Below are 16,952 nucleotides of genomic sequence, written 5' to 3'. Positions count from 1 at the left end.
AAACCCAGAAAATTGGACGCGCAAAGCAAATTCATTCCTAAACAAAATCAAAGGAAATAAAGTAAGTCCACTACACGCAGTACCCTAAATACCTTCACTTTTAAAATATTTTCTCTTCTTTTCTCCTTTTTTTGCCTCTTCTGCTTGAGAACACAATGAAGGACCAACATCACCCACCCTGAGAAGCACCTTACTGCAGAAACAGCTCCACGAAACTCAGTTTCTCCTTGAGGGAAATATATTGGTTGATATTGCATGGCCAATTACATTAGTCAACACAGATTCTCTCTGCACCCATCTAAGCCATTTATCTGGACTTTGACATATTGAAAGAAGTAATTTGTTCTTTTTGCTGTTGATTGTAATTTACTTTGAAGAAACCTCATCCATTTCTTTCTTACCTCTCAAAATGTTTTTATTTTTCTTTCCAAATTAATCTAGCTTGATAGAATGATAATGAGATATTATCCTCATAACCTTATGCATGACTGCCCTGCACAGAAGGGATCCTGTGATTATAATTAAAATAGATCCATAGTCTGGTTCTGCAGCATGCCTATGCACACTGCCAGCTGTTAAGGGAGCAGTAATGCCCAGTAACAAGGTGATAGACCAGTTTCAACAGAGTATAAAAGCCAACTTAAGAGCAGCTTACAGAGGAATCCTACCAAACATAGCAAGCACCATATTTTTCCACCAGTAAGACCTGATTGCAACCAATACCAGCTATGAGCCAAATGTTTCATTACGCAAGACATTTACCTGCAGACATTTCCAACAGAAATAATGCTTTTCCTCTGTCTCTTGTTTCCTTGTCAAGATAACTGGGTGTAGTTCTAATCTCAGTGGCATAATGCCTTTAGTTAACCACATGTTTTGGTACATTTGCAGCAATACCTCCTAAATGCTAAGCTCTCTTTAATTTCAGACACCATCACCACTTCTCTACAGGTCTCCCCTGACGAATCTTTGTGCAGAAACTGTAGAAAGTTCAGTTTGGAATCACTGCTGTTGAGAAATCACATTTAATTCCTGTGCATGTTATACAACATGCTTTTGGGGGTCCCTTAAAAGTTTATAGCAGATCACTTAAAGATGTTTTGGCTTCTGTATACCCAAATGATAAAGTTAGTGGCAAAGGCCTTAGATTAGCAGAATGCTATGCTTCCACATAAGTAGTAAAAGCAAACATGCTACACAGTAACTTTCAAAAAACTAATGAGTGCTGTTCAATAGCACTATATCACACTTTTTAAACATTGTCAGCTAGATTCGGCAAGAGGTCTTCTACCATAGAAAAATAAATAAATAAATAAAGTAAGTACCTATCTCAATGAATTTTTTAGAACTTTAAATTTTGTATTTTATCATTGAGAATTTCTTGCTTGGTTTTCCAGGCAAGCTCTAAGAGAAAGGCTTGTTTTCAGATAATAGATGGTTGTCTTTTTCCAATTTCCTGTCTTTTATACTGCATAATGGTCAAAACCTTGGAAGAGTTGGAGGGATAGAATCAACCATAACTTGAAATGAAGACATTTCACTGTTTGAATTGCCATTTTTTCTTAACGCATATAAAACATTCTCTGTTTATACCACTTTAGGTAGTACTTAAGTAAACTTAATTGGAACCTCTGTTGTAATTAATTTATAGATACAAGTACAAAGAGAACAGCTATAATACAGAACTGACAAGGAATCCTGTGCAGCTGTAAACAATGAAAGAAAAACGTTATTCATAATATGCTGACACTGCACAGAATTATGCTTTGTGTTACCCATCCATGAAATGTCTTATGGGATTAAAGGCAGATATTTTAGGTTTGTTAGCTCCTATTAATTACATGGCTTCCAGTGTAAAAGCCTATATCAAGAAGATTCAAAATGAGAAGGAATAGAATGGAGTCTCACATTTTCATTTTTTTTTCTAAGTTTCTCAATATAAAGTGCTTCAGAATCTTACTAGAGTAAAGTCTGAGTGAAAACTGTAAGTCCTCTCATACTTTAAATACTATTAAGCAACGTTGGGGAGACTTCTCTTGCAGTAATTGAACGAAATCCAAAGTAACCATCACATGTTATTCAGGATTTTTTTTTCCCCCTCATTTCTAAACTTTAAGTTTTCCATGTGCATTTAATCTCATTAATTTTGTACTGATTGTTATTTTCTATGTGAGCCACTTTGCCAGTATCCTTAGTGAATCCAGTTGATTGATTTCAGACCACTTTTCCAGTGCATGATGATTACACTGTATTTTATTCTCATTCTCCCATGAATTTACAATCCCTCCCTGAATTGTGTCATCTAAAAATATGATTGACAAGCACTATATTTCATCTTCCAGTTCATTCATGGAATCATTCAACAGATACAGCACATGAGATGCCCTGAAGCAAAGAAGAATGGACAATGAGATACAGACACTCTAAGACAGAATTTGTCAGCAAGATATAAAATGAGAAAGCTAGAAAATTGGTCTGATTTCTGAAGCATTTTCCTAAACCCGTAGGCAAAAATAGTTAAGGAAAAAACAAGAGAGCCATTTCTTCATGCTTCTAATTCAGTCAGTTTTTATTAGAAAAAGTTATATCCTAGGGAGAAGGTCACATCTAAATCTGGATTCAGACTTCACTTGGATTGATATCAGATGTGCACATATATTACTTAAATATGGCCTAACAAAGTAGGACAGAGGAAAATGGTGTTAACAATACAATAAATCAAATAATGCACAATTACCTGGGAAAAAGTGAAGAATTATCTGAACCTGTAGTATATCAATACACCTACCAGTACAAAAAAAAAAAAACATACATAAATAAAACCAAACAAATTGAACATCTGCAGAAGTTTGAATAAATAGGTACTTAATCTTTTTCTCTGGATAGCAGTGGCTTCCAGATAAAACATTACATGCAAATAAATATTTATATTGTTTTCAGATGCTGTCATATTGTCCAGTGATTGCCATGGTGATAGAAAAATCAACGTCACAAATACTGAACACTTCAGAATAATAAATGTTATAACAACTTTTGCTTTTTATTCTTTTTTGGTTTTTGTTTTGCTGGACTTTTACAGCTCATAACTAATGTGGTGGAACAAAAAAATAAGTCCCTTGCAGCATCTTTTTCATTAAATTCTTCTTTATTGAGCCACACAGTCTTAGGGATTAGTACTGCAGTATTTGGTAGCTCTTGGCTATAAAATTTACTTTTCACTTAACATAGTGCAGAATGGAACTAGCACAGATTCTACATGTTTGTTAACCACAAGTTCAAATGTGTACTGCTAGAAGCAAACATGCAAGGGAACACAGCTAATCCTCACCCAAGGAAACCTATTTTTGTTTTTTACTGGATTTATATTCAGCAAAACATTAAATTGTATTGATCAGGGTGTAACAACTGGGCAAGAAAAAACAGACAATGTTGTTCGTTCTCTAGGACTGTTAAAAGAAGCTTTTTCCCTTTCCACAGCTACTCAGCTATTCTTTCTCTAGTTATAAAAAGATGATCAGAACTGCAGCTAAAAAAAAAAAAAACAGTACGTATTTCATCGAATTTTTCCAAAGCCTGCTAATATTGTCATTCACAGTCACTAGTAAGAGGTGAAAATGCCAGCTAGAGGATGCCTGCAAAATCTTTAGAGCACATTGTCCCTCTGGACTGAGTTAACAGCACAGCCCAAGATTCATCAGATCCAGCTGCCAGAGCATTTTCTTCAGAATTGCAAGGATGTGATTGGGTAGTCTGTGTTTGCCTTGCTTTGACACATTTCAAATAGTCATGCAAAATTCCTGAAAGTTTAAAAAGAAAAGCAGAGAAGTTTCAACATAAGACTGCTAGATTCATCATTTACCATAAAGATGAATGAAGATTCCCTCTGAGAGTGTTAAGACTGTGGGAAAGAAAGCGCTGGAGTCTGCCACAAAATTTATCATGATAGACGCTGTTGCAAGAATTTATCTTGCGCTGACAATTGCTCTGAATGACAATGAACATAACAAACAAGGCCAATCAGGCAGCGTTGTCAAGCCTGCAGTCCCAGTGGCCCTCAGATATGGTCTAATGATAGTTTGATGTTTATGGCTTATGCTTCAGTGCAGTGTATACAACTCAGATTCTTTTTGCATAAGAGTTCTATGGCAATAATAGATTGTGCATCTAAATTCTCTTGCCTGGATTACAGACTTGAAAAACACGAGAAATGAGAAGGTAAGTTGAGCTTGGTTAGATCAAAGGTCCTCTCAGCCTAACAACTCATCTTCAGCAGAGAGGAGCAGTGACTTCCTGGGGAAGAGCATGAGAGCAGAGCAAACACATAGCAATACCTCTCTATTGTGGTCACATAGCACTTCCTCATATCTCTAGTGCAAGAGAACACTACAGTTTCCCTCTATTCTGAGTGGGAAGGAAAATTACCTCCACATAAATGACAATCCTTCACCTTTCCAGATTCATTTCCTATGAGCACTTTCCTTGTTTTATTCTGCCTAGAATAGCCCATAGCAATCAGTAGAAAACTTTGTGGACCCAGATGTCTACAAGAGAGTCATCTTTCTCAGTGAAATACTCCAAATGTAGAGGATGATTTCATTCACACATTATTTAACTTCATAAGAACGTACTTGGATATTTAACAACCTCGCCTTTTGTCAACGGTTTATGGGCTGATTTGGCCTGGTTCTGTGACTAGTGGGGTGGAGGGACCTGCAGATCCACACCCTGGAAAGGAATAAGGAAAAAGGGTAGAGAGACGGGCCCCAAACAGAACAGTGGCAGTGATCTGAGAAGAAACAAACTAATTTACTAAATAAGACATCAGAATGCAAGATAACACACTATAATACAATATAGTACAATATAATTAGAATTGGAGCCAATAAATCAAATATAATGTGAGAGTGTCCAAAAAAAAAATGAAGGCCTTACACTAATACTGAGGCAAAACACGTGCTCAGGTGGAGCAGCAGGGAGGAGAGCCTGGTCTTGTGACCTTGCCAGGGGCTTTATCTCCTCCATGAAAACAAAGTCCTCTGGGATATATGTAGTTGTTGTTCTCTTCTGGGACAAGTACCCAGAACTGGAGCAGTAACACTTTAACTCCCAGTGCACTACATGATGTTATGATGTGGAATACCAATAACCAAAAATCAAAAAACCACGACACCTTTTTTCAGTACAGGGCATACTGTGTTCTTAAAATTAGCGCAAATATATATCCTCAAGTAGCCAAGCATTTCTTGTCTGCCAAACTGAGTTCTTCCATATTTTTAATCTGAGCTAATATTTTGTCCTATGTAAAATATGTCATCTCCGTATGTATTAATATGGATGACATGACATAAAGCCTGACCTTCAAATGATATAAGAGGTCTGGTTCTCTCAGCAGTATTTGAATACATAGTACTTCTAGTTATAGCTAGATCTACACGAAGAAGCTTATTGAGACCAAATCTTCCTAGTTTTAAGAATCATGTTCAGATTGAACTACCTTTTAAAGTTGATTAGAGTACTCTAAGTTTCTGAGTTTATCTGTGCATTAAGATGGAGCTGAGTGACGCTACAATGGTCTCCAATTTAACCAGTTTTGAAAGGAAGATTTTAATACTTTCCTGATTTTCTCTCAGACAGTCTCCATTGAGATTCTACATGATATTTCACAGGGATTAAATGATTCAGTCTCGTATGCTTTTATTCCCCCTTTTTTGTAAACATTTGAATTACAAATTCAAATGTATGATTTCAAACATTTAGAAAAGTGTCTTTCAAGATTCAACGCTTAGATGAAGAGCCATGACTCTGCTTTTGTTCTATACAAATGCCCAGAGATCCTACACAGCTTCATAGAAAAGTCATTATATTGTTAAGTATCTTTGTATGCTGGAAGTAGATAATAAAGAGTGCAGTATTCAAAATCCAATTGACTTCATGCATCATTTCAAATTTTGTGCTGCAGGGTATATAAATAACAAACCCATTATGAAAAGAAAAAGATCAGGTAAAAGTTGCTTAGTAGAATATAAGGAAATAGCAAGTAAAAAAGAAAATAAGCCAATAAAAGGTTATATATTAAAACAGTCCCAAATGTACACAAACCATCTTATCCTATGAACCAGAAGTGATGCAGGATGAAAACTATAGGGCTGATGAGCAAATCAGAAGCCTTCAAGGTATTCTAAATATCTCATCAGGCAAGAAAGACTCAGAAGATGAAAAATTTGAAAACATACTGTATTTTTTTCTGTCTCTCTATAGATAACCTGTGTGCATATATATATATATATTTATTTATTTATATAAAATACATACAAAGGCTGCTTTGAAAGTAGTGCTTACTATTTTATTATATTGGACCATGAAGTCGGATGTGAATGTTGGCAGTGTGGCAGCAGAGGCCAAACCTTCCCACCAATATTCCATGACATTTTGTTGCCACGTGACAGATGCCAGCAGAAAGGCAGTTTGACAAAATGGTATCTGATATAACTGCATTTGACTTTGAGGTTCCTTCCAACCAAGCCATTCTATGATATACACACTATATTCTTGTCAAAGTAGCAATCACATCTAATTTTGCCCCAAATTCTTTGCTAAAAGTGCTATAAATTTGAATTCCTATTGAAATAAAAGGGGTCTCAAGAACGAACTGTATTTCATGTAAATTACTGCTAAAAACATAACATCTTAATTAAGGTGATGACAAAAAAAGGGAAATACTTCCAATAAACTTTTTGCTGTTGTATGTCAAAGAACTTTCAAATATCACATTTCACTCATTTTTACTTAACCTAGTCAGCTCTACTTAAATGATGGCAAACAAGGGCACTGAACAAGCCAGTTTTCCCTGATCTGTCACAGCAACCACAGCACAACTGTTGCCTCAGGACTTTATGTGCACCCTGCCAACCCTGTCAGTCAGTGACAACACTGCCTTCACAAGTCTAACCGCAATATGTATTCCAACAAATTTGTATTTTTGCTGTTTTGTTTGGAAACTCCTGCGTTGCAGGAGTAGCAAAGCTATTTCATATGTACATGTTTAATAGCTTGCAGCCTAAGTTTTTGCAACAGAATGGACAGTAATATTTTTTTTTTTTTTTAAAGAAATAACAGCCACTACAAGGAGCAAGATCACAAACATAGTCATGAATGTACAAATCACTAAAGAGTATACAGTACCATAGATAGCATTTGTTAACTCAGGAAAGACACTAAAAGGTAGTTTCCTCTTGACATGACTAACAGCTGCAATAGTTCTCCAAAAAAATAGTAAAACAAGCAAGTTCTCATGGAAACTAATTGAAAAAGGTCATTTTCTACCACCTTATATGAATAAAAAGTGGATACTGACTCACGTTTGTAGAGTAGCTTGATCCTCAGTGATCCATTTCCTTGGTCCCTCTAGAGCACACAGTTCTGGAAGGAAAAACAAAGATGCCAGCATGAAGCAAATGTGCCTTTGTATGATGCTATCCTCTCTCTGAAGTACCTTCCTGTTGCATCTCCTGAAAATTCAGTAAGGACAAATGATAAACAATCGAGAGAAAATAAAAAGAAATCCTTATCATGTCCAGGTAGGCTTCAGTGAAAATAAACTATTTCTTCTATATTTAAAAATCTGCTTTTATAAATCTACATCTGGTCTACAATCCACAAAAACATGAAGTAACAAGAAGTTTTCAAGCAGAATCAGATTAAAAGAAATAAGGAAGCATACCAAAGGCATTTACATTTATAGTAGGTTTGTATGTTTTGTGGTGTCACTTTGAGAAACACAGATGACTTCATCCCTTTAAATTAGCAGTACCTTAAGAATAGTTTCATGACATTTTTACCTAGGCTTACCTAGTTAAAACAACATGCAATTACAGTTTTTATGGGAGATACAAATCACCCACAATTTAAAATGATTGAAATGAGTGGGGAAAAAAAATCTTGACTGGCAGAGCCGGATCAAAAATTAGGACTATACTATTTTACCTTGTGTGGCAAACTCAATTATTTAACCAGTTAACGTTGTGACTTTGGCTAACGGTATACTGTTTTTGGTACATGGTAATAGCTACTTTTATGTTTCTTTACTGAACAAGGATTGTTTTAACGTTAACAGCATTATAGGAAAAGGATAGTGTACGACAATGTCATTTAAAGCACCAAAGTTCACGTTCCTAACGTGGTTTTTTTTGTTTGTTTGTTTGAATAAAGGCTTTGTATATAGGCCTTTGCCTTCACCTTCAAGTAATTATAGTTTCCTTCTGAAAGATTCAGTTTTCATTTGAGAAACATATATTCAAAAACAAAACTTATAGAAATATAACCTCCTGGCAGAGCAACATGAAGAACTACATCCAAGACCAATGTGGGCTTGAAATATAAACGTTCATGGAGGTGCTGGAACAGCTTGTTTCAGTGATTGCAGGACTGTGTGAACATGCACATGTCTAACAGAAATAACAGCTTCCATAATACTATTTTTCTCCTGTTTTTCAGCATCACAAATTTCAACAGAAACTGTAACCACAATGAATCTTACTCAGGGATTTTCATGTTCTGGGCACTTCAGACTCCAAAATTCAAGATCCACACAACACAAAAAAATTGGGGAACTTAAAATTGCACTGTACAGCCCATATCAATCATGAAAGTACAGAGCCCCAAGGCTACAAAAGGACTGCCAAAACCTTTCAGTCCTCACCATTTTCCAGGGAGCCCTAAGTGGGGTGGCTGTAGGACCTGGGCACTGCCTAGGGTTAGTATTCAAAAGAGAAAATGCAGAGGCTTTGCAAGTGGGGCTTCCAAAACAACATTAGAGCTGCCAAAATCTTTTATTTGTAGCTCCTTTTTTTGTGAGCCCTAGGTGGAGTTGTAGTGTAAAGAAATTCTTTATTCAGTGAGCATGAGGAACTGGCACAGGATGCCCAAAGAAGTTGTGGATATCCCATCCCTGGAAGTGTTCAAGGCCAGGTTGGATGGGCCTTGGTGTAAATTTACCTAGTGGAAGGTGTCCCTCCCCATGGCAGAGGGGTTGGTCTTTAAGGGTCCTTCCAACCTAAACTATCCTATACCTCTCTAATTATAAAGCAATCATAGTTTCCTAATAATTTTGGTTGGACAAATGGGATATTAATATTGTACACTTGCTTTGCTTAACTATAAGACTATTACCCATGTCCCGGTGTTATAGAAAAATGTCTGCAGTCTTCAACATCAAGAGACAATGTCTATTTCCTTCCCAATATTTTCCAGATCATGAGAGCCAATAAACTCATAATTTTTCACATATAGCCACACAAGCATCTTCCTAGTAGTTCATTTAATAGCAAAGTTGTGTTGCATCTGTAATATCCTTTGTCTGCCAGGTTAGGATAACTAGGATTAGAAGAAATTATTCATATGATTACTGCTGAATATTCATGCATTTTTTTTCTCTTCTGCAGTGGTGTAGCTTTTTGAATTATCTGTGGACATAATAAAAGCAATTAAGAGAGTAAAAGTAATTCAAATAATAAAGAACAGACTCGGGATACAAAATATTACTGAAAAATAGAAGCAAAACTTAATCATTATATAAGAACAAAAGAATGTCTGATAACTTGTAAAAGCAGGAATTTGAAGCACAGTTTAGACTTCCTATGCCTTGACTCTTATACTTTACAAAACAGATGCAGATTCTAAGATAGAAGAAAATTAGTACTTTAGTTAAATGTGATAATTTAAACTGTCAAACTTACATTAGCAGTTATTATGTCTTCTAAGTTAGTCTTCCCATAGGTAGGCTACACTTTCCTCATGGAGATCATATTAAGTTAGACTAGGTTATCTCTAATCTGGTCACTGCCAGTGATGAGTCAGAGCAGCCTGAGTCCTCTGGCATAATCCTGTATTCTGGTGCCTATGGTGACTTCCTGATGGAACAAAGTCTAACAGACACTACAACCCCAAATGTACTTTGTGCAGACTGGATTGTGCACTGGGAATCTTCAAACACACACCAAGCCAATCATACACACACCAATAATTCAGCTACTCAGTATATTTGCTACGATGTGAAAAAACTTTATAATCCACTGTGCCCTTAGAAGCAGTGAAACTGCTTCTGAAAAAGCCTTTGCAACACAGGTAAAGCATCAATAGGAATATCAAAATCATACATATGGAAACATTAACTCACCAACTAGCAATAGGGTCTCCAGCTACAGAACACACCTTCTCAAGAAGTAGCCTTCATCCAGAAGACATTCTCCCTTGGCTAGCCCTTAAATGAGCTTCTGGTCACATGAGAGGCACAGGTGAATTGCTTGCATTGTGCTTCCTGGGCCAGCCACCCTCTTCACCTGGTGCTCAATCATAAGCTCAGGCTGGGACATACATTTTTCCTTACATCCATACAAGAAAAAAAAAAGAAAAAGAGAAAAAGAAAGAAGGAGATGGAGGGGAAACAAAACAAGATGTCAAACTGCAGAGGGGAAATTGTTAACAAATGAGTCCTCTTTGAATTATTTCCTTTTTACTTCTTTTCCACTACATCACCAGAATTCATCATTGTAATAAGTACTAGTTTGTGTCTTGTTTACTTACTAGTTTTTTGATGTGGTGACCTGGTGCTAGTTGTTTTCCATGCCTGTCAAAGCTTTCATCTGTGCTTAACTTTATGGTGAAAGAAGAATCATACTTTTTCAGTGGCATGGGCCCATGGAAATTCTAACACACATCAGGGTGAATTACAGTTCACATATTTCATCATATAAAAACAAATGACATTCATTAAGCATCCTTTTTACTTACCAATCTTGCATAATCAGTTTGCTTCATACTCATTATTTCTTATTTTTTGACAAATATATTGTGAAGACGAATTTTATGCTGGGATTTGTTCTTAAAGCAGTCACAGTGGCTATTTGTTACTCATAATTAAAGACTGATAATTAATTACCTAAATGGCATGGCATTATTTTTGCTTACAGCTCGGAGGACTGATTCATAATAGCTGGAGGTAAATCCTTTGTTTGGGTCCAAACAATTTCTACATAAGCGTTCTTAACAGTGCAGCAACTATTTTGTGTTAATAATAAAATGAATGTTTTCTAACTTAACCATAAGTACAGCTCACGGCATTAGTCACATCAGTCCACACAGACTGTTCACAGCAAGCATTCCTTTGACTCCAAAGCTTCTGCAAAAAGAATCTGTAAACATAGGAGTAGAAACTTCATGGCTGACTGGACAAATATTGGTTCTTGCCGGGGAAACAATGCTGCATCAGTCATACTGGGAATCTGGGAGCAAAGAACAGATCTCATGCCAGGATAGCCCACAGAGGACCCCAACACCACATCCAGGATCTGCACATGGAATGTGCACAGGGCTGGAGTCAGTGCTCTGCTCTGCCTTGATGGCAGCGTCCTGGAAATGTCCAACAACAATGTATTTCCCTTCCAAACAAAAATGCACCAGATAATCCCTGGTGCATATCTGACACCACAGTCTGTCTGGTTTTGATAGAGGTACCTGCAATCCTGCCCTGCCCAGCCACAGGCCCTGCTGGGCTGGGACTACAGGACTACATCTTGGTCCAGACTCAGCCTATCCCCAGGGACATTCCCAATGCCTGTGTCTGGGGCTTTCCTCATGCCCTCAGCTGCCTGCTCCTGTGGGCCAGTGGGACAGGTGTTGGCTGCCAGGTCTGGCTCCTGGGAGACACTGGCCTGCATGAAACAGTAACATATGGTGAAATAAACAGCATGACTACAGGTGTTTGTAAAGTCACAGAAAATAAGCCAAATAAGAACAGAGCTCACTTCTTGTTAGTATTCAACCATATATTTAAACAGCAATCTTAAAGGCAAATCTTAATGGAGAAAAGAATAAGAATCAAAGGCATAGAAGCAAAACAGAACATATATGGATGGTATTGTGAGCACAGGGAAACACAGGCTAGATCCCCAAGTGAATTAGCACAACTCCACTAAAGTCAGTGACTTCCCTCAGTTAGGGGACCTAGTGGGTCACCTTTCACACTCACTTCCCTCAAACTGCCATCATCAAAATCACCCTGTGGTTTGTCCACAGGCATCCAAACCTGATCACATAAGTGGTCTGAAACCATCCAGAGGCATGCTACCGGAGGGCTAATTCCATTGCTTCATATTCCTGCTTCCAACAGCAGTTCTCTAAAATGATGGTATGAAGAAAATTGCTTTCAACAGCATATTCCTTTCTTCCAGTGTGAGGTTGGACAAACTTTCAATGGCAGGGTGAGGGTAGAAGACACCAGGGAATGGTCCCTGTACAAGTGTTTCTCTGTAAATCCTTCAGCCCCAGTTCTATGGAGGGCAATTCAATGGAAAATAACTAAATGTTCCTTTCAGAGTCTCCCTTAAGAACAGAAAATTGAAGTATTTCTAACTTTTGCCTGAGACGGATGTGGAGAGAAGTAAAACTCCTCTATAAATGAGATATGAATCAAATATTTTGTTACCTTTATGACAGGTGACCACAAAACTCATCTGAGGCTCAGTCTGATTTTGAGATAGCTTGTCAGTGACCTGTGGGTGGATGGAGGAGGAACAGTTGCACTACTTTTTATAATTCATATTGAAACTGCAAAAACTACACTCGCATTATGCTTTGTTGAACAAAGCCCATTATTAAGTCTGTAGGTAAATAACAGTGTGAAAACAAGCAAGACTTCTCACAAATCAATCTTAAAACTAGTTGCTCCCACACGTGAAATTGAAGCTTCTGAAAATGACTAATATATATATATGTGTATATTCTGAGGACATTTATAAAAAATATGACATCTGTCTTGTTCTGAAATTTAGAAGCAGATGCTCAACAGGGAAACTTTCAGTGATCTGTGACTCATTAGTTTCTTCAGGAAGCCTTATATGGTAAAGATCATTCAGCATTAGTTTATTCCTATCCACAGAGAGAATTAAAAGGTATTTGATATCCCCATTCTTCATCCTCTCCCTACATCACACCACTTCCTACTGTATGAAGCAACACACTTAATTTTTCCTTTCACATTCTTCCTTCTATTTGCACATATTAGCCATGGACTAAACATGTCATGTTTAGCCCATTGTATAATCATGAAACTTTACAGATACACTGCTGTAGTTTTCATGAGTTATTAAAAAAGACTGATAGAACCAAAACATACGAACCAGGCTCACCTGGTGTTGTGCCTCATTGCAGAGAAAAAATGCTGATAAAATTTTTGAAGGAAGATCTTTCTATGCAATGATCTGTTCGGAATGGAGTGCTTCATACTCCCTTTAATAGAAAAATATGATGTGATTTCAGTTTTTCTTACCTTGATTGTCTATTTAACAAAGATGTGGGCAAAAGTGTTAATAAAACGGAAAGGAAGTGAAGAAAAGATACCACAGCAGATCAGGCCAGGTCACAGAGAGTGATTTAATCTTAATGTCATGAGAGAAACTATGAGTGAGAAAAGTGCATAAGAGGAAGATAAAATCATGAAAAATAATTCATTTCACCATATGGACAAAAATTAGTTTTCTCACTCACTGGATACCAGATCTCCAAAATTGTAAATTCTGTTTTCAAATTCTCTTCCCAGAACTTCCCAAACTACCTGAAGTAAATTTGAGAACATTAACAGCATGCCTAAGATCTCTTTATCTTTCAGAATGTCAAGGACTCAATTAGAGGAAGATGAAATCTTCAAGGGCACAGACTGAAATGGGAACAAAATAAAAAGCAGGGGGACATGGCAGTGAAACAGAAGCCACCAACAATACTGAAACTTGGTACAGACAATAAGGTAAACATGCGTATGTGTAGGGTTAGCTAGGAATAGAAGGCAGCAGACAATGATAAAAATGATTGAATCAGAATAATCGCAAAAACCTTTTTTGCTCACCAAATTTGTTTTGCCTTGCATTGCTGAGCAATGGACAAATACAAAAAGTTGGAAAGGAAAATTTCAAAATTTTGTGTTATCACCTAAAACTCTGATCTGAGAAAGAGAGAAAAACTGGAACTACTCTTGTAGCTGAAAATTTCCTGTTTGCTTTCACCTACTTACTCCCATGTTTTCAGAGTGTCCATGTATAGAAACTGAGTTAATAACAAAATAGGATCTTTAGAAAAGTGTACACTGTTACGGGAACTGGAGTGCTTCTTTTCAGAAAGATTTTTATAACACTGTTATGACGCCTTAGTTGTTCAGAGTACCAGTGTCTTGCTATATTTTTTTTCATTAGCATCCCCAGGATTCCTCTAAAATAGTCAGGAAAGTGTTGTAAATACTATTGCCCTCATTTTATAGAGGCAAAATGAAGACTGAAGGGTAAAATAATTTGTTCCTGGATGTACACATATTCAGTGCTACAGCCAGGATTTAAAACTCAGTCTTATAAAACAAAGATACTTCTGTCCCACTGTTTCCCAGAGCCTCTCCTGAAGATACAAGAAGTAATGCTACAAGACTGCCTTTGAAATATTTTCCTCGTTCAGTTCCTTGAAACTCAGCTGTCTTCCAACACATAAAGATGACATATACTCTTTGAAGACAATGTACCTGACAAATATGAAAGGAATTTGAGTGGTCTAATCACAAAAATTGCAGTTATTTGATTATTTCTCTGAAGCTAATGAAGCATGCTTTGATTAACTATGTTTGAGGATAGATCAAAAATGGCTGAGATAATTTTGAGAGAACTGTCCAATTCAATTAAGCCATAAACATGGATAAAACTAAAACAATGACAAACCCAGAGAAAATTATTCTTCTTTATATTGGATTGAAACATGAAGCTTGGAATGAAAATGTAAAACTATAATACTATAACAAAGTATTTAATGCTGCTTAATTACTGCCTCTTTAATGTTACCATACAGCAACTTAGCATAAAGCTCTGCACACGTTGTAATAATCATTTTATCTCTTGCCAGCCACATAGATTAATAACACTTTGGTGGGTAATGAGCTTGTCTATCATATCAGGAAAAAAAAAGTGGTCATTAAGAGAGTGGGGCACAGCAGGAAGTTAGAGGGGGGGAACTGCTATATGTTTCTGATGGAAAGATGAAGCATGGGCTGAAAGAGGTCTCTCTAGGTTCAGGCCCACTTCTCCACAGTCATCAACAAATACATCATATATCTGAAGTTGCACAGAGGCAAACATGAGAGCTATTTCATGTGTTCTCTTTCAGTTCAAATTTCAGTCCCGTAATACCTTTATTTTCTTTTTACAGTGCTATGTGCCAGCTTCATAGTATTTAATAGTGCAACACCATAGATTACATCACCTGTTTGCCTCAGGTCTAAATGATCATTCTTTCTTTTTTATTTAGTATTCTATTTCCTATTTCTGTATAAAAGGAGAAATATGACTGAATATGCATCTTAACATATCTTCTACACTGTTCAGGTGCTACTACTGCTCTCATCAGCACAGTACTTGAACTTCTTCCAGAAGTGCCCCCTGCCCTGCTTCTGAGTCACTCAATAGTCATTAATGTTTAATGGCTAGAGAAATGACTGAGAGATAAAAGACAGATGAGCACGCACAGCAGATTTTGGTCTGCAGAGGATCTTGATGACCCTTACTGTATCTGTTTTTTTCAGCATGCAACCCAGAAACCTGAAAAATCCTACTTAATTCAAATGATGATGGCTTAGGATAAAACAAAACAAAACCAAAAGATGATGCAGAATTTCTTAATATTATTCGCTCCCAGATGTATCATATTTTAAGTATTAAGGTTTTCTCTAAAGAAGATCTTTAAACTTATGATGAGTTTTATTTCACCACAGTGATACAGTACAGATGTCCAAATTTGAGGCAAATGTACTTTGTTATTTTTTCTCCCACATGGCTGGCATAACATGCTTTCAGGACTTTCATACTGACATTCAGGTTGCCCTTGCCAGCTAGGGAGTCCTTTAAAATTTAAAGGAAAAAAAAACTCATTCGTACATTCTGCAAGCTGAGGGGAGAAATCCTGCTCGGTGTGATTTGCTATAATGATAAATTTATCAGAAGCTGTTCATTTTATCTGCTGCAGAACTGCTCTTTGATGGCATTAATCTGCAGTAATGATTACAGGAAAGTAATTCAAAGCTGTTCAGAAGGAAAGGTGACATGATGCTTTCTATCTCTTTTCTGAATGCCTCAGATTCTTCAATAAATTACAGACACAGAGAAAGAAAAGATGAGCCATATGCTATGGAATATTTTCAGTAAGCTGGAAACATGGAGCAATAAGAGCTGTACTTCCAACTACATTTGCAATAAAATGTTTTGTATATTCCAGTTAGACATTTTTTCAGTGAGAGGATTCCCTCCAGAGTCAAAAGTTTAGGGGTTATTTAATCTTACATATGTTTTCCATTAGCTATCCATGAAGATGAAACACAAATTAACAGCAAATTAATACTTTATAATATTTTACATGAGATAGACTTATGGTGTCTTTTGCATATCCATTTCAAAATAAAAAGACAGCTACTTGACTTCTAAAGCAAGACTTCTAAGCCAGCAAAAGACCAGGTCACGTAGGCTTTGCCTAGCTGAGTATGAGAACTCCTGGTAAAGGAGAGCCTATGACTTTTCTGGTGATCTGGTCTAAAGCTGCCCTTCATTTTATCAAAATGTTTCTCCTTCTATATAGCCTTAGTCTTTGAACCTGCAATCTGTGGTCAATGTCTTTATTGTTTCTCCTTGTTCTACTGAATGACTTCTTATGTTATTAGAAACTAACGCAATATTGCCCTCTGCCTCCCACCTCTACCTTGTTGAGCTGGTTTCTAAAATTATTCTGGATCATGGGATTAACTGCAAAGTTATCAATCATTCAATAAACTGCCATTTATGGTCTATTTCAGGTTTTCCAAATTACAAAACATACAGGAACTTGTACTCCAATGGCCTCTATGTGTTACGTGTATCCTCATAGCAATGCCCATACTT

The 16,952-nt window shown here is 36.7% G+C and overlaps 1 long non-coding RNA gene across 2 annotated transcripts; it reads right to left on the bottom strand.

The window, feature by feature from the left end:
- Positions 1-2,557: 2,557 nt before the first annotated feature.
- On the bottom strand, positions 2,558-10,373 carry LOC116232922 (uncharacterized). Of its 2 annotated transcripts, none has more exons than XR_016464669.1 (3): positions 10,175-10,373; positions 7,355-7,419; positions 2,558-3,797 (listed from the first exon to the last, which is right to left on the bottom strand). It is a non-coding gene; the product is annotated as an uncharacterized LOC116232922 (long non-coding RNA). The 2 variants fall into 2 exon arrangements; XR_004167831.2 differs by having other exon boundaries at positions 7,359-7,419.
- Between the last annotated feature and the right edge of the window lie 6,579 nt (positions 10,374-16,952).

This window comes from Phasianus colchicus, chromosome 2 (genome assembly GCF_987193195.1).
Source record: "Phasianus colchicus chromosome 2, bPhaCol1.hap1.1, whole genome shotgun sequence".
NCBI lineage: Eukaryota > Metazoa > Chordata > Aves > Galliformes > Phasianidae > Phasianus > Phasianus colchicus.
This window is presented reverse-complemented; position numbering and strand designations above follow the sequence as displayed.